This window comes from Mauremys mutica, chromosome 4 (genome assembly GCF_020497125.1).
Source record: "Mauremys mutica isolate MM-2020 ecotype Southern chromosome 4, ASM2049712v1, whole genome shotgun sequence".
NCBI lineage: Eukaryota > Metazoa > Chordata > Testudines > Geoemydidae > Mauremys > Mauremys mutica.
The window spans coordinates 66,158,829-66,180,595 of NC_059075.1; the positions used below are offsets into that span (position 1 = coordinate 66,158,829).

At 40.9% G+C, this 21,767-nt stretch overlaps 1 long non-coding RNA gene across 4 annotated transcripts in view; it reads left to right on the forward strand.

Annotated features, from left to right (window-relative positions):
- Positions 1-16,937: 16,937 nt before the first annotated feature.
- The window catches only part of LOC123369404, a 154,158-nt gene continuing 149,328 nt past the window's right edge, over positions 16,938-21,767 (forward strand). For all 4 annotated transcript variants that reach the window (XR_006579026.1, XR_006579024.1, XR_006579028.1 and 1 more), the window contains exon 1: positions 16,938-17,211. This is a non-coding gene — a long non-coding RNA (uncharacterized LOC123369404). The remainder of the gene's footprint in view (positions 17,212-21,767) is intronic.

A 21,767-nucleotide genomic window follows, 5' to 3' on the forward strand; every position in this document is an offset into this window, starting at 1 on the left:
TAGTGCAAGTAGCTCATAGCCCTCAGAGAGACAGGATGGGGACTTGAGACCAGAGTGGTTGAACTGGAGGAACTAGGGGAGACAGAGAGGTATATACGCAAGCCTTTCCAGGACACAGTAAAATGGCCCCACCCCCAGTATGACAGCCTCTGTGATATTCAGGAGAATAAATCTCTTGAGGAAGGAAAGCATCAAGCTGGAGCAGAGGGAAATGATCCCATACTGGGGATCCTACTTCCAGATGATGTCATGGTTTCCTCTCACACCGAGGATACCCTTCCTGGGGAGGGGACCCCAGCTATTACGAAAAGACAGGTAATAATAATTGAGGGATTTGATTATGAGAAATACAAGCAGCTGGGTTTGTGATGACCAAGAAAACTACATGGTGAATTGCCTACCGGCTATGAAGGTTGTGGATTTCGAGACATCTACATAGATGCATTAACGAAGAAAGACAGAAGTTGATAAAATACTGGTAGGAACTGAACGGAAACAATCATATGAAAGAGTCTCATTCAATTACATCACATGAAACAGGGATTTGGAGCAATCAAATTTTTGAATTGCTCCACTCCAGCTCCGGGCAAAAACCTACTGGTCCGTTCTCCAGCTCCAGGCTCTGCTCCAAAGCCCTGACATGAAGGTAAACTACTAAATATTGACACATTTTATAAGTGTTTGTAAACAAAGCAAGAAGTCTAAGGTGGGTGAACTTGAATGCCTGGTATTAAATGAGGATATTGATATAATAGGCATCACAGAAAGGGGGTGGAATTTTGATAATCCATGGGATGTGGTAATACCAGGGTATAAAATACATAGGAATGACAGAGTTGGTCACGCTGAGTGCCCATAATGTAATTAAATTTAACATCCTTGTGGGTGGGGGAAACACCAATGAAACCCACTACAGTAGCATTGTAGTTAAAAGTAAAAAAGTTAGAGTGGTTCAGCTATATTCCTCTCTTGGACCTAAACAGAGTAAAAGAGGTGATTAGAGGCAAAAAGGAGTATTTTAAAAATTCAGAGTCAAATCCTATTGAGGAAATAGAAAGGATCATGAACTCTGGCAAGTCAAGTGTAAAACTATAATTATGCAAGCCAAAAAGAATTTGAAGAGCAAAAGACAAAAACTAACCAAAAAAAAATGTTTAAGTTTATCAAAAGCAGGAAGCCTGCCAAACAATCAGTGGGGCCACTGGACAATTGAGGTGCTAAAGGGGCATTCAAGGAAGACAAGGCCATTGCAGAAAAGTTAAATGAATTCTTTGCATCAGTCTACACCACAGAACATGTGAGGGAGATTCCCACATCTGAGGAACTGTCCCAGATTGAAGTGCTGATAGAGGTGGTCTTGGAACCACCTGACTTCAATGAGTTCTGTATCAGATCTTAGGCAAGGGATCAGGGTGTACAGAACCACAAAAGCATACTTACTAACCTTCAAATTTCAGCCAGTGTATCTCCACTCAGGGAAAATAAAAAAGGTTCTTCTATATTAACAGCAAAACACTTTAAGAAAGGAAGATTACTCATGCTGCAGTTTGAGGACAGAAATATGCAAAACAAAAATATCAGTTTATAGTGCTTCAATGAAGCAAAACCTCAAAAATACTGCTCAGTTGGTAGCATTCAGAAAAGACTTCCAAGGAAAATTAACACCCAATCTTTGTGAACTTCTCCAATACTCCCAATAAACTTTAGAGGAATGACATGTGCAGACCTAAGACTATAATAATGTTTGAGTTAAACCAACCCTCAAGTCACCATGCAGCATAGCAATTCGCTTCCAGAAATACAGCCATCTCAACATGTTTTATGAGAATGTGCTTCCAGCAAAGTAAGAAGTTGTGCTAGTGGGATTTAAAACTAAAAACAATACTATCCAAGCATTTACATACAGTAAGCTACCAACTAAAATGGGGGAAATGTTGAGTTGGAACATGAGGCTCATTTGTCATTTTTAACAAGGCTCTCAGCACAGGGCTTATTTCAGTGCAGCCAGACAATACTTTAAATCTAATTTAATACAACTCTCCTTGAACACAGAAAGATTGTCAAAATGCAACTTGTAAAACAAAACTTCCCAGTCTTTATTGGATATTTACCCCAGTTATATCTTTAGTTTAATTTTTTAAAACACATGTACTTCTAGCAGCCTTTGGTTTGACAGTTTCTTATAAATGCACTTCAGGTTTACAGATTCCTCATGGTCCTATTTGTTGCATGCATCAGCTTGTTCTGTTCATTCTGCAGTTTTATATACTGTGTGTCTCACTTTATTATTACAGCTCAAAATGTATGACAATAGTTTATCATCAAACTAAGAATGGGAGTCTGAGCAGGCTTAATATAGCATTTTGTAGCACCACCACATATTCTGTTGGAACGTTATTCTACTAATCTTAGTCACTTTTCAGGCAAAAGAATGGAAGTCAGTAACTCTGAGTTCTATTCTTGGCTCTGCCGTTTACCTGTGCACCCTCCAGGCAAGTCACACAACACTAGTGTCTGAATATGCTTATTTTTTTAATCGAGAAAATACTATTACCATACTTCACAAGGATGTTGTGATGGTTAAACTCTTTAATGAGTGAGAGGTGCTATACGGATGAGTGTTATACAAATGTAAACAAAAGAAAGAAATGCCATCTCAAAAGGCACTCATAAGTGAACAAGATCAGGCTGACTCAATACTGAACCAATACCCAAACATGAGGCCACCGGCAATATGATATTCTGTAGGAGATGCCGCCTTCTGGATAAAATGTAGAACTAGGGTCCTGAGCACATGAAGTCAATGAAAATCTCTTGGCACTTTTCACAAAGTACACAGATGTTAGCTTCGGGGTCTTGACTAAATTCCAATTTGCTAATTAGTCAGCTAATCTCATTTATCTTTACACTTTAAACCTAGTAAAATATTCTTCTCTTACCTTAAACTGTTGTGAAAAACTGTTGTGTTTAATTCCAGAGACAGCTATTCACACCCACCCTTGTTTCTCTAATATCCTGGGACCAACACAGCAAACAAATATTCAATCATCATTAATAACCATGTGTCAGACATATTTGTGAAGGGTTACACTATAGTATAGCTATGGACCTTTGCAGTCTACTTGATTTCTTTTCCAAAGCAAAGAAACCTTTAAATACAAGTTTAACTGGAATTAGAAACAATGACAACTCATATCCTCAAGTTTTGCCCATACTGCACATAAACACCTTAATGACTTTTAGGACCAACAGATATAGACTTCAGCCAAACAGCAGTGGCACTTCATGGTTAGCACAGCTTTGGTTTCTGCCTTTTGAAAAGATGCACTCCACTGACACCAAACTTTACTGCCTTATGCTCTGAGTACCAGATACTTGATTAAGGCCTGGTCTACGCTACACAGTTAGGTCAATGTAAGGTAGCTTACATCAACCTAATTATGTCAATATACACTCTACTGCCTTGTCCTGCCGATGTAATTCCCTACTACATTGACAAAATAACTCCACCTCCATGAGAGGCACAGAATTTGTGTCGGGGTAGTTAGGGCAACACAGCATCTTTGTCACACTGCCTTACTTACATCAGCTGTTGGTTGTCTTGTCAATTTCATGGCTGGGTGCTGGAGCCATGAAATTGACAATAAAGCTGGACAGGCTGTCCCCAACTCCCCACCAGGCTTCAGCCAGGAGGCTCCCCACTCCCAGCTGGGAATGGGGAGCCAAGAGCCCAGCGGGGAGCCACACAGAGCTGAGAGCCATGGCTCTCACCCACCACACTGCCCCTCTTCAGTCAGTGGAAGCACTCCTAGTGAGGACACGCACCACCGACAGAAGGAGGGTAACGTGGACATAGGTCGACATAAGGCTGTAGTGTAGACATGCTCCTAAGAGGTCAAAAGATTTTCCAAATTGTCAAGATCTTTTTTCACCTACACCTGAGCATTAAGGTGACTGCAAAGAAGGTACCTGTTGCTATTCCTTATTTATTAAACAGAAATATTAGCATCGAAAATCCAGTGATGCAAATACAATACACAGTAACTTATCTGTTTTCTTTAAAAAAAAATATGCATGCATTCAAAAAGAATTTTTTATTTGGCAACATCTCTTTAAACACCTAAAATTGAAAGTTTTTTTAGCTGATTTATCAGCTACAGTTGAACAGTGTAGATGCATAAACCAATCACAACTTAAACAGGGGTACTCTGCATCATACTGTGCATATAATTACTTGATTTTAAAAATGTTAGCTCTCAATGGTGCTTAAGTACTTTAGCTGCAAGCATATGCATGCAACACTCACATACTGTAGAAAGCCCAAGAACTTTTGTTGCCACCTGTAAAATGTTACTGAAATAGCACAGCCCTGCAACAGAAACTCTACTCTTGCTCCATGTAAAGAAGGTAAATGGAGTACAGAAGGACACACAAAAACAAATAGACCTTCTTCAATATCCATTGTTATAACTTTATATCTAGTACCTCAAGATGACATCTAATTCCCAGATGTGTTTAAAATAACTGTAAATGAGAAACCATTAAACAGCATTAGAGTCCTTAAACCAGTATCTACACCAGGGGTCAGCAATCTTTCAGAACTGGTGTGCCAAGTCTTCATTTATTCATTCTAATTTAAGGTTTTGCGTGCCACTAATACATTTTAACGTTTTTAGAAGGTCTCTTTCTGTAAGTCTATAATATATAACTAAACTATGGTTGTATGTAAAGTAAATAAGGTTTTTAAGATATTTAAGAAGCTTCATTTAAAATTAAATTAAAATGCAGAGCCCCCCGGACCAGTGGCCAAGACCCGGGCAGTGTGAGTGCCACTGAAAATCAGCTCATGTGCCACCTTTGGCATGCATGCCATAGGTTGTCTACCCCTGATCTACACTAACATTTTTTGCAGAAATGTTCTACCACCACCAGGCTGCATCAATGGTGATAGCAATAGCTTTAGTATAAGAAGGCACATGTGTTTTAGCCATTACATCATCTAATCATACTAGGAAAAGGCCTATGTGAAGCTGTGGGTGTAAAGGTTCTACTATATGCCCAAGGCCTAGCAATCTGATTGTGTTCTTTGCAGCTGGGGAGGGGGGTGCGGAGCATTCCCCTACCTCTGTTTCTTCTGGTTGGTTTTCCTCATCCCTCCTCTCACTCTCCATGGGGAACCACAGGGAAACCAGGGGGAAAGCATCTCTTTAGCCCCATCTCTTCTTCCTTTACACCCTCTCTCTGGATGATCTGTTCAGCTCACAGTTTCAACTAGCATATTTACACAAATGATTAAAAAAATCTCCTCTTCTACTACTGGAATACAGCAAAACCCACATTGCCCTCCAACAAGACCCAAATATCAGTTTCTCCACTCTCTTATGTTGGATGTTCTATCAACTTTAACTTAGCATGGCCAAAGCTAAACTCCTGATCTTTCCACCCAAACTCTTTACTCTCCACTTTATCATTATTAACAAAATAATCTTCCCAATCTCTCAGGCCTGTAACTTTGTGATCACATTTGACTCTTCTATTTCTGTTGCTACATACATTCAGGCGGTGTCCAAATCTCATCTCATCTCTTCTTGTTCCAAAACATTTCTAAGATCTTATCTTTTCTTTCTCTAGACCAGTGGTGCCCAAACTTTTACTGTCACACCCACTACTTAGCAGTAACGGAAGATGTTTATGCCTTCCCACCCCCAAATTACTGCACAGTTGGCTCAGCAGAGGAGATTGGGCTGAAGACAGAACTGGGGGCTGAACTGGGGAAGGAGGAGGAATAGGGGTTAAAGGCAGAGCTGGACTGGGAACAGAGAGGGAATGAGGCAGAGCTGGGCTGGCAATGGAGCAGAGGGTAGCGTGGAGCTGTGGCTGGGACCAGAATTGGGCAGAGGGCAGAGTGTAGCTGTGGCTGGAGCCAGAGCTGGGGTGGCAGTGGGGTGGAGCTGCAACTGGGGCTGGAGCAGTGGGTGGAGTGGAGCTGTGGATGGGGCTGGAGCAGAGCTACAGCCCCATGGGGGCTAGGCTGGGCCCTGCTGCACCCTCCACATCCCCTTAGGGGGGTATGCCCCACAGTTTGGAGATCACAGACAAAATTCTCATCACCTCCTGTTTTCATTACCACCTCCAGTCTCCTTAACACTCATATTTCCACTCTCCAATCCATTCAAAACACAGCTGCAAAAAATAATTTCCTTGACTTCTCACTCTCTCCCTGGATACCCCTCTTTTACCACATCAACTTCAAGCTTCTTCTCCTCTTCAAAGCCCTCTACAACTGTTCTTCTCCCTAATTCTCTGCTTGTTTCTTAAAGCATCATGCATGCCACAATCTGCCCAAGATGCTGGTCTCAACTGACCATCTGTCAGCTTCCCACACAAACATCTCCTTCCACAGTGCCCCTTACGTCTTCTCCCTGAACTTGTTTGTAAGGTGACTGTCTTCTCTATCTTTAAATCTCCTAGCCTTCTGCTTTGACATCAACCAATTAATAAAGGCTAGGCTAAAAAGTAATTGGGAATACTTGACACTTACAATAAATACAAATTTGCAATTTTAAAAATCATAAATACCCAAAATCCCTTCCCCTTCCAATCCTGCACAGGGTTATTTGTCTTCTTTGGTTGTACGCTTATTGATGATGGGTCTGTATGTGATCAATCTTGCTTGTGCACTACAGAAATTCAATTATTATAAATAATAAAAGTCAACGAAAAGACCAAAGTCTAACTTGCATATTTTTCCCCCCATTTTGCACAGATGATGGTCTGAAATAAGTATTTGTTTTTCCAGTTTTCAGAAAACTGTATATTGTATCAGGTGCTGAGCAAGTTGAAGAGCACATCCACAACAGGTGATCTCTTGTCCTTGACAGGAATAAACCTGTTGGCAGTTTAAGATAAATATCTCCCTGTAAGTAATGAGACGCTGAAATTAAACACATTAAAAGAAAGGAATAAAATGGTAGTTGTCCAACTACAGAAAATTGCAAAATGTCCTTTCAGCTGCTTCTAGTGTGAAAGCATTCACTTGTAAATATTGGGGTTTGACCGAACTGGCAGTCAACATAATAGCTTTTTTGACTAGTTACATTTTACCAAAGCAGTGTTCCTAACTAGAATGGACTGAATCTTGTCATATAAAAGAGTTACCTGTTCATTGCTATTCACTTATTTTAATAGTCATTTTAAGTTATCACTCAGTTTAAAAATCTTGACCGCATCAATATTTCTGTGAATGATTAAATCCATAATATCCATTTTATTGTCACAAACAGAGAATTCCTTTAGCATTGGGGGGAGGGGGGAGAATGAAAAGGGAGACTAACCTTTTAGCCTAGTATACTGATGGTTCTTTAAAATTCTCTTTTCACATCTGAAAGTAAACACTTGTACCACAGTGCTCATATTAAAGTATGTCATGACAGTGTTATTAAACGACAAACAAATCTAAGTAGGTTTAAAGATTAAGGGTTTGACTACAGGAGTGAGTTATTCTGCAATAAATTAAGATGTGAATTTAAAGCAGAATAGCAATTCTACAATATCTTCCTGTGTGGACACTCTGGCTATGGCTACACTAGAGAGCTTACAGAGGCACAGCTGCATTGAGAGAGCTCTCCCATCGACTTAATTAATCCACCCACAACTCTCCCATCGACTCAATTAATGCCACCCATAGCAGCAGCAGCTATGTCGGCAGGAGAAGCTCTCCCGCCGACACAGCACTGTCCACACCAGCATTTAGGTCGCTGTAACTTATGTCTCTCAGGGAGGTGGCTTATTCACACCCTGAGCGACATAAGTTATACCGACATAAGTGGTAGTTTAAACATACCCTCTTTTTCAGGAATTAGAGTGCCATTTTCCAGGTTAGCTTAATCTGCTTCAAAACTGAACTAAACCGGAAAAAGACACTCAATCCTGAATAAGTGCATCCACATGGGGAGTTATTCCCTAACAACTATTGCAGTCAATTTCCCGATGTAGACAAACCTTTAATAAAGCCAAAAAAAAAAAAAAAGCCCATCTTTTCATCTTAGAAAAAAACATACAATTCCTTTCTAATTAACAGAAGCATTAGTGTTTTAATAAAGATCACCTCCACTTTTTCTGCATGATACTGCAGTGAAGATATAACGCTGACTTTTTGACATCACAGTAACTTCCATGGAAACAAAGCTATGTCAAATACAGGCTGATGATTTCACTGCAGGAGGCAGCAGAAAGCCTAGTGGGATAGTTAGGAAGACAGCCTTATTCAGACATGACCTTTTTCAATAACTGGAGAGGGAAAATGCAAGAACAAGAACTGGCCAAGTAAATTGCTTTCTCTCTCTGCCTTCACAAGTTTGCTTCAGCTTGAAAGTTGTTCTCTAGGTTTCATTCTTTGCTCAAGCTGCTGAAAACCATGAACAGTAACATAATGGTCTACTTTAGAGATTCTTAAACTTCATTGTACCGCGACCCCCTTCTAAAAACAAAAATTACTACTCGACCCTGGGAGGGGGGACCAAAGCCTGAGCCTGCCCAAACCCAGCCGCCACGGGGAGCGGGGGAGGGAGGGCAGCCAGCCGCCAAAGACCAAGCCCCACTGCCCTGAGCAAGGAGAGGGGGAAGCACTCAAAACCCAAGGGCTTCAGCCCCAGGCAGGGGGCCTGTAACCTGAGCCCTGCAGCCCAGGGCTGAAGCCGTCCAGCTCAGGGCTTCAGCTTCAGACCCAGACCCGGGCGCCAGCAAGTCTAACGCCAACCCTAGCAACTCCATTAAAATGGGGTCAGGACCCCAAAGTTTGAGAACCGCTGGTCTACTTTTTAGAAAAGAATCACCAAAATATGTACAACAAAAGGTTTAGCCAACTTCAGAACTGAAACTACAATAATATTGCTAATGTAATGTAGTATGTAAAAGATACATACTAATTTATGAAATCAAGAAGTTTTGAGGGGTTTTTTTTTGTTTTTTAAGGGATTAGAATATTAAACATAAAACTTGTAGAATTATTCAGCCCTTCAGCATAACCTAGAAGCTTAAAATCCAATTTAGTCTTTCAAAATTATGCATTTAATGCTAGAAGCCTGGATTGTATTCAGCGGAAACCTGGCAGGCCCACTAACATTTAGGCTGCAGAGTGCAGTATCCACTTACATGAGACATGTACAAATATCTCCTTTGCCACCATCCAATTAAACAGTTCCATGCAAATATAGGTTAATTAAAAGGACTAAAGAGAAGGGGAAATATAGAGTCCAAACAGTGTTGCTCCTCAACTGAGTAGCTCATTCTTACAATCTAAAGAATTCAGACTGCCAATTCAGTAAAGAAGTGTTGTCTTGAACAAGACTATAAGATATACTTATCTGTGATCAAATTAAAATAATTCTTTTCCTATGAAGTGGCAGTCTTAGTTATTATATGAATCTGTAAAAAATAAATATCTATTTGCACTGAGACAATACCTCTCAAAAAAGTCTTTACCAGTTTGAATTTACTTTTCCACATTCTCAGGGGCATATAAATTATTATTTGTTGTCCCCTAATTTCTAATCTACTTTTTTTTTTTAACTGGTACACTAGGTCTCGCCTTTGTAATGCAACAGCAAGTGAAGTTTGCTTTATTCTGCAAGCATCAGCTCTTCAGAAGTTTGAGAGTTCACTTTATTGCACTGTTCAAAGACAAACATTTAAAAACATGATGTTTTATTATTGGCCTCTTACAGAAAAGTGTGTAGTTCCTAGGTGTCAGTGGATAAGAGAAATCAGGTTTTCTGCCACAGAGGTCTGAAACCTCACAGCCATAATTAAAGTACGTGGATAGCCATTGATGACACTGCTGATATCCCAAGCAAAAAAAAAAAAACACAAAATGGACTAAACATGAAAAGAGTACAAAACATTTTAGCTGAGTCACAAAAAGTTTGCTACCAAGATGCTTTGGATTTTTTTAAAAGACAGCTAAGAAATTCCTACAACTACCACTTCATAATTTAGTGCTTACTTTTTCCATCATTTATCTGAACCAGAGAGATTGGAAAAAGTTGGAAGTTGAAAAACACATTCTTTTTTAAATACTTGCTACAAAAGGTCTAAGATTTACACTGTATACTTCAGGTGACGATATGAAATACAAAGAGATGATTCTTTTACATTAAGCATGGAAGTAACAACTGCAATTTGTTATTTTAAGACTTAGAAACAAAACAGGGCATAAAGTAAACAACAATAAATTTATTTTAATCTCAAAAACAAAAACTTAAAAGTTTTTCAGTATTATGTCAAAACTAGGTAGTTACTGGACAGAAGAGCGACATGTATTTTTTGTACATGTTTTCGTCAAGCAACGTGTCACCTCTTGCAACCATTAGCTGTACTTGGCTATGCAACAAAGTAGGCAACAGATGTGAAGCGAGATATTTGCTTACTTTCCTGGCTGAAGGAAAGATACTATTAAAACTGACACTGCAATACCAACAGGCAGCGACTATGTTTCAATGTAAAAACTCTTCTTAAACAGATTTGAAAGACAACTTTTCCTTATAGATGCCCTCAATTTCTACTACAGTTAGCACTTCATACCAAGACAAAACAAAAGAAACCAACAAGAAAAATAAACTGGTTTAAAGGCAAATGTGTTGTGTGACAATAATATTTACATCAGTTATCAATACTTAAAAGCCAACAGATGGGATTTTCCCCATGATCTATTTGATTTGAAAACTTTACATTTTCAAACCACTGAAATAGTCCTTAACATCTGTGAGGAAAATGTTATCCCAATTTTACAGATGGAAACACTAAAACAGAGCGGATAATTCTGTGCCCAAAGCCACTTAAGGAGTCTATCTCAGAGCTGGGATTACAACTTGGAATTCCTGTCTCACAGTTCTATGCACTAACCAGAAGGTCACCCCATCTCCCAATAACACTTAGCAAATGCTGTTTTGAAAGTACACACACAAAACATATCTCAACACAAAAATAATCCAGATAATTTATACATAGACAAGCTGTTTTACAGAAACTTGCATTTTCCAGGTCTACGATAGTAAGTCTGTCAGTAATGAACAGCCCCATACAACTCTATGGCTGATACTTATCATTCTAGCATCTGAACCAGGCATTTAAGTTTCAAAAGTACTATGAATAGAAGCAGCAAGGATGAATTTTGATCTAACCAAACAGAAATCTACAGGGGTTTTATATATTCAGATCTCTTTGTACCCACAGTAAAAAGCATCATCCATTAGTGATTATGAAACTCACCAATTGCAGAGATTTTTAATTCATTAATTTGCTCTATTCAAATGAAATTCTCTTTAGGAACATTCACACAAAGAAAACAAAAATCTTCAGAACAACTAAGCTGAAGTTACACTAAGCAAAACACGCTCATGGTAGATCCCAATCCAGAGTCTGAAAATCCCACTTGTCTACTTGTATTAGTAAAGAGGAAGCTGAATAAAAAGGACCAAACTCATTAACTTCTGTAGAATTTAAGCTTCCATGTTAAAAAGAAAAAAAAGAGTATCTAGCCCTTATGTTAATGTAGATACCCTTCAAAATGTAAGCCAATATAGGATTCTCTTCCTGAGCTGAGCCCACTGACAAAGGACTCCAGTGTCTCTGCAGCTACTCATAGGTCTCCCAACTCAGTGGTTCTCAACCAGGAGTCTGGGACCACCTGGAGGGCCGCAAGCAGCTTTCAGGGGGGCCACCAAGCAGAGCCAGCATTAGACTCGCTGGGGCCAAGGGTAGAAAGCCAAAACCCCATTGCCTGGGGCTGAACCCAAAGTCTGAGCAATGTAGCTTTGGCAGAGCCCTGTAGCATAGGGCCCCAGGCAGTTGCCCTGCTTGCTACCCCTTAATGCCAGCCCTGGCTTTTATATGCAGAAAACCAGTTACTGTGGCACAGGTGGGCCATGGGAGTTTTTATAGCATCTTGAAAAAGCACCTCAGAAAGAAAAAGGTTGAGAAGCCCTGTCCCAACTGACACCAAAGTATAAGTGCTATCTAGAACCCATGGGTAGAACTGAAACTGCTATGCATCATGTTAGTTTTACAAAGCAACTGCTCAGAAAAAGCTAGAACCAGTCTGAGGCACTAAAATATTGCTACTCAAACTCACTGATAGTTATAGTCCCATCGTCATTTTTAGCAGCATCCTCAAGATATAATATTTATGCATCCATCTAGCACGTTTAAGGTAAAGTGTACAAGCTCTTGCCCAAACAGTTTGGGGTTTTTATTTTAAATAAAAACAAGAACCACCACAACCTTTCACATCCCATAAGATACCACTTTAAACAAATTCATCTTAATGTCCATCATTAGAAATTTAAAATGAATTCACTGATATATTAAGATTAACCTATTTAAAATTTCCCATTTAGAGAGATCTATTTGAAGTCAAGCCACTGAGTCATATCTCCCTGGAAACATAAACCATGGAACAATCTAACATGTATTTTTTCCTGCTAACAAAAAGGATATTTAACGTATGATTAGTTTTAAATGCAGAATGCTGCATTGCTAAAGGAATAACAGATTGGGGTTTGTACACCCTTTAACAAAGAAGCTTTAGGCAAAGTCTCTTAAAACCTGGAAAAGAATGTGGGCAGTTTTCTGGATGGCAGGTAACTCGAAATTAGTGGAAGTCCATTTTCATACTAGATACTATATAGAAATAACAAAGCAAGCTTTCTTCAGGAAGAGGAATTCCAGAACAGTAAAGCCTCCATCCTGCTTTCCGATAGTGCAGAGCACTGGAAAAAGTTCAGGTACTGCACATGTGAACAAAAGAAGAATCTGAACACTGATTTCAAAGTAAATAAAGCAAAGACACAAAGATATTATGGAATTATCATACAAATGTTTAAAAAATTAATCATGTTAACATGTAGCCAAAGAAACACCAACATAAAAAATTGTTTCCAACAAACCAACATGCAGGTTCAATCAGAATATTTTTTAAAGCACTGGAAATATCAACATTAGAAAGCCAACCAATCTGTGTGATCAAAATTTTGATGAGGGCAATGGTGCAACTGTTTCCACACCACAGTGGGATATCCTGGATTTCCAACCAGTAGCGCAAAGAACTGAAATAGTTAGCAGCAAACCTCTTATTGAAGGGATTAAACTATTAATATGGAGAAAACTGTGCTTTTTTCTTCTATACAATCAATACACTATAGTATAATACAGAAAGCTGATACAAAAGAGTGAAATGGGCCTCAACTCTTACACATACTACAGGAACTTGTGTGTTTTCTCAGTGGCTTGTCCTTTTTTCACCTGGCTTTCTTTCCTCTGTTTGCAAGAATCTGATCTTCCTGAACCAAATACTCTTGCTAAGGAGAACAAAAACAGAATTAAACAACTATATGTTCAGTAATAGTAGAGTCTACAATTTTGCAAATAAAAGTGTCAGATATATAACTGAGAAATATTAGTAAGACTGAGGAGAGAAGTTACATTAGAATGCAAACAAAGTTCTTGGGATACCATAGGCAAGAGAGTTCATAGACAAGGAAAAACCTCTCGGTCGGTTTGAAGACTTGGGGAATGGAGGTAAGATTTTTGGACACATGATCAAAATAGACTTAAAACAATAGCTACAAAAATGAAGAAAGTAATAAAGACATTTGCTAGACCAAGAGGGATAAACAGAAAAAAGAGCAGAAAAAAATAAAATCATAAACAAAGAAGTGATGATCGGACATGTTGAGGCAGAAATAGTAAAGACCAATGAAGAATACAGCAGTGCACAAATCCCAATTAAAATTTCATTTCCATTCTCTATTTCAGTTATTTCCCTCTTCAACTTATTTATTCTGATGCTCACATCTACACCTGCTAGTAGTCACAAACTCCCACCTTTGTGCAGATTCCTACATTCAAGTCACAACCCCATTTTGCTTGTCACTTTGCAATATAAAAGGTTCACTTAACCATAATTGTTAACCTTGTATTTCCATCTCAACTAGTAATACTAACAACTAAACACAAATTAACAGCAGTAGCACCTACTCAATGCATTGCTGAGCAACATACTAAGTGCATTTCTCTTAATTAACTGACCATGTGTAAGCCAGTTACACAGGCAACTTAAAAGTTTTTCTGTTCCTAATTATCTATCGTTACGAAGATAGACATTATTTGAATAATGAATTCAATCATGTAATTCACACACTTCTACTTCCTGAACTCTATGAAGGCTCCCATTAAAAAAAAAAAAACTAATTAAAAAAGGAAACGCAATGTGTTTTTTTATATTACCAGCAAAAAATCTCAAATTCCCACATTGTGTTTCTGACTTAATGACTGATATGACATCTGATGGCCTAAGGCATGAAAGCCTTGGCAGTGAAATACAATTTTTAAACCATTTCTTTGAGACTTCTAATGCAAACTTTTGCTTCATTATTTCCACTTTTCTGATCCTCCCCAAAAGGAGGAGGGAAAGGAGCTCGATGGCACCTTCTACATAGAAAAATAATGACCAATATTTCCATCAAAAAAGATGACAATTACATGTTATTCAATCAACACTTATGCTGTCTACAAGCAAATGTTATGGAAAAAATTTCTATTTTCTCCTTAGGAAATTGCTTTAGGATTTACACATAAAAAAGTTAACACTTAACTCCCACATAGCATTCACAATGGTCAAGGATCTGAGTCAGAGTTTCATCATGAAAGGATTGCTTTCTAGAGGAAACACCAATCTAAGTTCACCCAGATAGAGCTGGAATCTAATGAAATCTGACACCTTTCCCTCCCGCCCTCCAAAAACAAATTTACATTGTATTATCAGCTAAGGACACAGCTCACAGATACACTTAGGCCAGCATGCATTAAGGGATTTATTAAAAACAGCATTACTGAAATATTCAGTGCAGACACTATTTTAAAGAAATCTTGTGAGCAATACTGCTCGCAGAAATGCACACACACATTTTAGAAAAAAATGTCTTCTCCATGTAAAAAGTCACACACACGCAGTAGTCAAGGTTACACAAGGAGATTTTCCTTTAAGTTGAGCGATTCCCTTTTTGTACTGCAGCTTTATCAGAAATGAATAGGTGCACTCCTCATTAAATGAACATGATCAACCTTATGATTGGTCAGTGTATGTGTATATTTTATGCATGAAAAGATATACAGTGAGCAATTCAATGTCACTAGTTTTGAAAATATAAAATGGAAAAAGGTGAAGAATGAGGACGAAGTCTGCCCCCTCCTCTTCTCTCTCTTTACCTGGTTTTCCTCAAACACAAACACAGCAGCTACTTTATTCCATGAGATCCAGTTTAAGGTATCCCCTGTATTTCACTTCTCCAGACTTCAAGGAAAGAAATTAACCACCTCCAAACATTTCATTCCTCCACTCCCTTTCCAACAATATAAACATTTAGATTATCAGCACTGCCTTCAAATGAGCTAATCATCATTACTGTGGTGCCAAAAAAACTACAAAGCAAAGCTGGCTTTTAACAAAAAGAAAAAAGAGTAATGCTACTTGTGTACTTATAGCATCAAATAACTCACTTCTTATAGTGGAAACAGCCTTATAATCTGATTATTTCCCCCTACCCCACCCCCTCAAAAGAAGGGATGTGTCTCTCTGACTTCATTTAAGAGATTTCTTTTTTTTTGCTTGTATTTAATCTGTTTATTGATTTCATTAAATAGTGTATGCAGTACTATAAGCAATGGGTACATTCCCTAACACATCATTGCCTATTGCCATTTCAGAACAACCTGTGCCTTGGTTCACTTAAATAACTTACCCCCTTTTCCTTTCTTCCCCTCCTTGGGACCGTTCAGAGCCGTTCCCACTCAACGTTCCCCTTCCTAAAGAGAAAAAACGCACATACACAAAAGCCATCACTACTGCACCTCCTCCTTCCACCACCACCTCCCTCGGTTCTGTTCACAGGGGAAAAATACCATGGGGGAGGGGGACGGATAAATCCATGTCACTTTTTGCTGAAAAAGGAGGTATCCAAGGAGCAGCAGCAGAAGAGGGGGGGGGGGGTAGAAAAGCCAAGTTAATATTGCGGCTTCTCCTTCCCTTGTTTAAGTTGGGGGCAGGGTGACTGAGTGTGAGGAATCCTTATGTCCAACCCCTTCTTTTTCCTCCTCCTTCTGCCTCATCGGAAATCAGCTCCAGTCGGAGCCCCTGGCCCCAGGACTTTTCCCCAAGGTTGCCTTGGGGCTGTTAAAGCCGTGCGGGGAGGGCAGAGAAAGAGCGACCCTCCTCCCACATAGACTCAATACATCCGCGCACCACGACCTCCCCCACAAAAATCTGGGGGGAGAGCAAAAGACAGAGAGATGGGGTGCAAGGGCACGCTCTTCGCGGGATCAGTGCCACGCAAGGCTCGAGGACTCCCCACAGACACATGGCAGTTTTGGGGGTCAGGGTCTAACTGACCCAGGGATGGGCGAAGGAGATAAAGAGATTAAATTAAGAGGCGTGGAGGGGTCTCTCCTCATGAGTGGCCAGTTCTCTCCAGGACCCTCCTCACCACTGAACTCTGGAGACTGCGGAGGAGGCGGCTTTCGATTGGGAAGGGGGCCGGCCGGTCTGGTCTGTCTGCTCACGATCCGCTCCATTCACTCTCCCCAGGCTCCGGCAGGGGAAAGGGGCGCCCCTCTCCAGCTCAGGACGAGCTCCACGCAGGGCCCCCCTCCCCAGGCTAGGGGCTGCGGGACGAGGAGGGTGTCCTGCCCCCGCAGGCTCCGCGCTACCTGCCCAGCTCCCGCACTGAACTCACCCAACAAAGTTGCTGCGGCTACTGCAGGAGCCTCCGCGCTGCGCTCCCTCCCCAGCTCCCGGGATGAGCTCACCCCGGCGCCTGCTCCGCCTGCTGCCAGAGGAGCTCTCGCGAGAGGGGGGAGGGGAATAGCCTTCCTGCAGTTACTATAACAACGGCCAAGCGCTGGGCCTAGCGGAGCGGTTGCAGCCTGCGCAGGACGAGGGGGGTGTCTGTAGCTCCGGGGCTCGCCCGACCACCCCCGGAGCACGTGGGGACCGTTTGCCCCCCACTTCAGCGCGAAAAGCCCGCGCAACGGGCGCCCGAGGTGGGGTGAGACCGTAGGGTCCCGGGCTCCAGCCAGCCGAGTTGGCCACGGAGACGCTCTTAGAGTCTGGATTTCGGGGAGGAGCGGACAGGTGGCAGAGCAGGGGCGTTACACCAGGTAGTCAACCGCAGTGTGCGGTAGGGACGTGCACAGGGCCCTTCGGGGGCTGCCACGGGCTTTCACCGCCGCTGGGTCAATCTGAATGTATGTTTTGTTTAAAAAGAAAAAAACCCCTTGGGCTCCCCATCCATGAGTAGTAGGGAAACTACCTTTGAAATGCACCTTCCTCCCCCTCCCCAGGGCAAACCCCACAAGGCAACTCCACCCCACCCCCCAACAGCTAGTAGAGAGCTCACCCCTGGAGATTAGATTGGTATGATCGCACCTCTCCTCACTCTCACATGACACAAACCCTCTCTCATACACGTGTGGTGCGCTTTGTGTGTTGGGAGGCAAACACTTGTGGTATTTTCAATACTTTTGATCTGTTATTGCTTAAACTGTGGAATTGGGAACACTCTAGCTGAATGCAAACTTTTAGTGTTAGATATCCCAGTGTAATGTGATGATAATGCAAATCTTTAGACCCATGTAAAAAAATAATCCAGCAGATTAAATTATTTTTCTGGCAAATCCATAACAAAATCAGCCAGGCCAGTCAAATACCAGCCAGGTGGTAACCCTGCTGGGTAAGGTTGGTGGGATGTCTGTGCCCATCCAGGGGTCTCCAGCAGTCAATAGGACTCAAAAGATTCAAAAATCAGGAGTCAGACCCTTAAAAAAATCATGAGATTGACCCCAAAATCCTGAGATTAAATTGTGTTTTGTCTCACATGAACACATGGCCCCATTGTATTGGGCACTAGATACAAGAGACAGTCACTGCCCTGCAGAGTTATACTCCGTCTAGCACAAAACATGGTGTTGAGTTTGTGATGTTGGAACTGTGCTCATCAAACCCATCACAGAGGTGCTTTTATGACTCCCATTACCATATTATCAGAGAGCCTCACACACTTTAATGTATTTATCTTTGTAGTACCCTGGTAAGGTAGGAAAGTGGCATTATCCTCATTGTGTAGATGGGGAACTGAGGCAAAGAAGCTAAGGGCACATCTACACTGCAAAAAAAAAAAAAAAAAAAAAAGGAGCAGCAAGGCCCAGAGCCCAGGTCAATCAACTTGGGCTCACACTACAGGGCAAAAATAGCAACGTAGAGGTTCCTGCCCATGCTGGAGCTCGGACTTTAACACCCACCCTTTGTGCAAGGTTTCAGAGCCTGAGTGAGAACATCTACACTGCTATTTTTAGCCCCATTGCATGAGCCTGAGTTAGTTGATCCAGGCTCTGAAACTGCTGTGGGATTGGTTTGTTTGTTTGTTTTGCAGCGTAAACATGCCTTAAAGTGACTTCCCCCAGATTACACAGTTGTCATGGGGCAGAGCAGGGAATTGAATTCCACTCTCCAAACTCACAGACTGATGCTGTGACCACTGGTCCATCCTTCCTTTCTATATAGGGATTACCAAATGTATATTCGATAGTAACAACTTAATTCCTTACATTTTTCTGTGAGGCTGGGAGTTCATTTCCCAGACATGAGGAAGAGCTCTGCATGGCTCAAACTTGTCTTTCTCACCAACAGAAGTTGGTGGGTGAGGTAATATCTTTTACTAGACCTTTTCTTTGTGGGCAGGTGGCATGTGTGTGCATTTGATGCAAGCAGGTCATGTTCCTCAAAGACCCAGAGTGGCTGAAGCAGAAGAGCTAAGGGAGACAGAGATACATATATGAGACATTCAGGGACATAGCAGAGCGTTCCCACTCCAGTCTGATGACCTCTGCTGTTCAGGAGGATGAAAGTCTATGGGAAGGAGATCAAGCTAGAGCGGAGGGAAACAATCTCATAGTTGAGACCCTCCTTCCAGATAATGTTATGGTATCCACTTGCACTGAGGATACCCTTCCTGGGAAGGGAACCCCAGTTATTAGGAAGAGACAGGTAATAGTAATGGGGGATTCAGTTATTAGAAATAGTTGGGTTTGTGATGACCAAGAGATTCACATGGTGAATTGTCTGATGGGTGCGAAGGTTGTAGACCTCTTGAGACAGCTGGATAGATTTATGTGTAGTGCTGGGGGGAAGCTGGTTGTTGTGGTACATGTAGATATCAATTACATAGGTAAAGGTAGGAGGCAAAATTTAGGCTGCTAGGTGAGAAGAAAAAGTCCAGGGCCTCCAAGGAAGTAGTCACTGAAATGTTTCCCGTTCTACATGCAGAGCCAGTCAGACACGCAGACCTGCAGGGTTTCAATCCATGGATGAGATGGTAGAGTAAGGACCAGGGATTTAGGTTTAGTAGGAACTGAGGAATCTTTTGGGAAAGGAAGAATGGGCTACTCTTAAACCAAAATGGAACCAGTTTGCTGGCATGTAAAATTAAAAAGTTCATAGAAGAGTTTTTAAACTAAGGGCTTGGGAAAGTTGACAGGAGCAAAGAAGTACACAGTTTGGACAGATACATCCCTTATCCTACTAAAGAGGAGAGAATAGAAGTTGATAAAATACAGGTAGGAACTGAAGAGAAACAAGCAAATGAAAGAGTCCTATTCAATTACATCACGTGAAGGCAGACAATTAAATATTGACACATTTTATAAGTGCATATATAAAATGCAAGTTTAAATACTAAGATGGGTGAACTTGAGTGCCTGGTATTAAATGAAAACATTGATACAATAGACATCACAGAAACTTCGTGGAATGATGATAATCAATGGGACACAGTAATACCAGAGTTGGTCATGCTGGTGGAGGAGTGGCATTATATGTAAAAGAAATCATAGAATCTATTATAATAAAAAGCTTAAATGAATCAATTTGTACCATAGAATCTCTGTGGATAGAAATTCCATGCTTGAATAATAAGAGTCTAGCAGTAGGAATATATTACTGATCACATGACCAGGTTGGTGACTGTCAGTGTGAAATGCCCAGCAAGATTAGAGCGGCTACAAAAACAGAAAACCCAACAATAAAGGGGAATTTCAGCTATCCCTGTATTGATTGGGAACATGTCATCACAGGCTGGGCTGCAGAGATAAAATTTCTAGACACCATTAATGACTACTTCCTGGAGCAGCTAGTCCTGGAACTCACAAGTGGAGAGGCAATTCTTGATTTAGTACACAGAATCTGGTCCACGTGGTGAATATAGCTGAACTACTCTGTAATAGTAATCATAATGTAATTAAGTTTAACATCCTTGTAGTGCAGGGAATACTAAAGAAAGCCACCATAGCAGTATTTTAACTTTAAAAAGTGGAACTACACAAAAATGAGGAGGCTATTTAAGTGGAAATTAAAAGGAACAATCACATGAGTGAAATGCCTGCAAGCTGCATGGAAACTTTTAAAAAACACTATAATAGAGGCTCAAACTATATGACTATCCCAAATAAAAACAACAGTAAGAGGACAAATAAAAACCACCACCATGGTGAAACAACACAGTAAAAGAGGCAGTTAGAGACAAAAAGGCATCCTTTAAAAATTGGAAGTCAAATCCTACTGAAGAAACTAGAAAGGGGTATTAACTCTGGGAAGTCAAGTGTAAAAGTATAATTAGGGCAGCCAAAAAAGAATTTGAAGAGCAACTAGCAAGAGTCTCAAAAACTAATAGCAATTCCTTTTTAAATAGATCAGCATCAGGAAGTCTACCTAACAATCAGCGGGGCCAATGGATGATTGAGGTGCTAAACAAACACTCAAGGAAGACAAGGCTGTTTCAGAGAAGTTAAATGAATACTTTGCATCAGTCTACACTGCCTTTCTTTTATGGTGACAACTCTGAAAAACTGTCCCAGACTGATGTGTCAGTAGAGGAGGTTTTAAAACAAATAGATAATTTAAACAGTGATAAGTTACCAGGACCAGATGGTACTTACCCAAGAGTTCCAAAGGAACTCAAATATGAAATTGCAGAACTATTAACTAACCTATTGCCTAAATCACCCTCTGTAGCAGATCATTGGCAGATATGTTATGCCGATTTTTTACAAAAGTCTACAGAGGAAATCCTGGTAATTACAGGCTGGTAAGCCTAACTTCAGTACCAAGTAAATTGATTGAAACTATAGTAAAGAACATAATTATCAGGCTCATAGATTATGACAATATGTTGGGAAAGTATCATCATGGTTTTTGTAATCATGCCTCACCAATCTATGAGAATTCTCTGAGGGTGTGTAACAGGTGCTTGCTACTCACTGCTCAGGAACGCCTCCTCATGGCTTATCTGAGGAATTAGCTCACCGCTGACCGTGCCCCATCCAGCAGTCACTCAGGCCATTGCCTCAGTCACTCACTCTGCAGTCCCTTTCTCACTAGTCAGGAGCATCTGCACCTCTCCTTTGTGGCTTAGTCCTCCAGCTAAGTCACAGTTGTGTTCCCCTTCTGGGGTCTCACCAAGTTCTCTCTCCACATAGTCTCAGGCAGACTCTAAATCCACTCTGCTGACTGTGCCACTCTCACAATGGCTTGTAGGGGAACCCCGTCCTGCCCTCTACTCTGGGTTTCAGTCCAGGAACCCTCAAACCAGCCGTTCATGTCTATAGTCCCTCAGACTTTACTGCTCCTTCCCTGGACTGCTTCCTGCATTCCTATTAAAGGC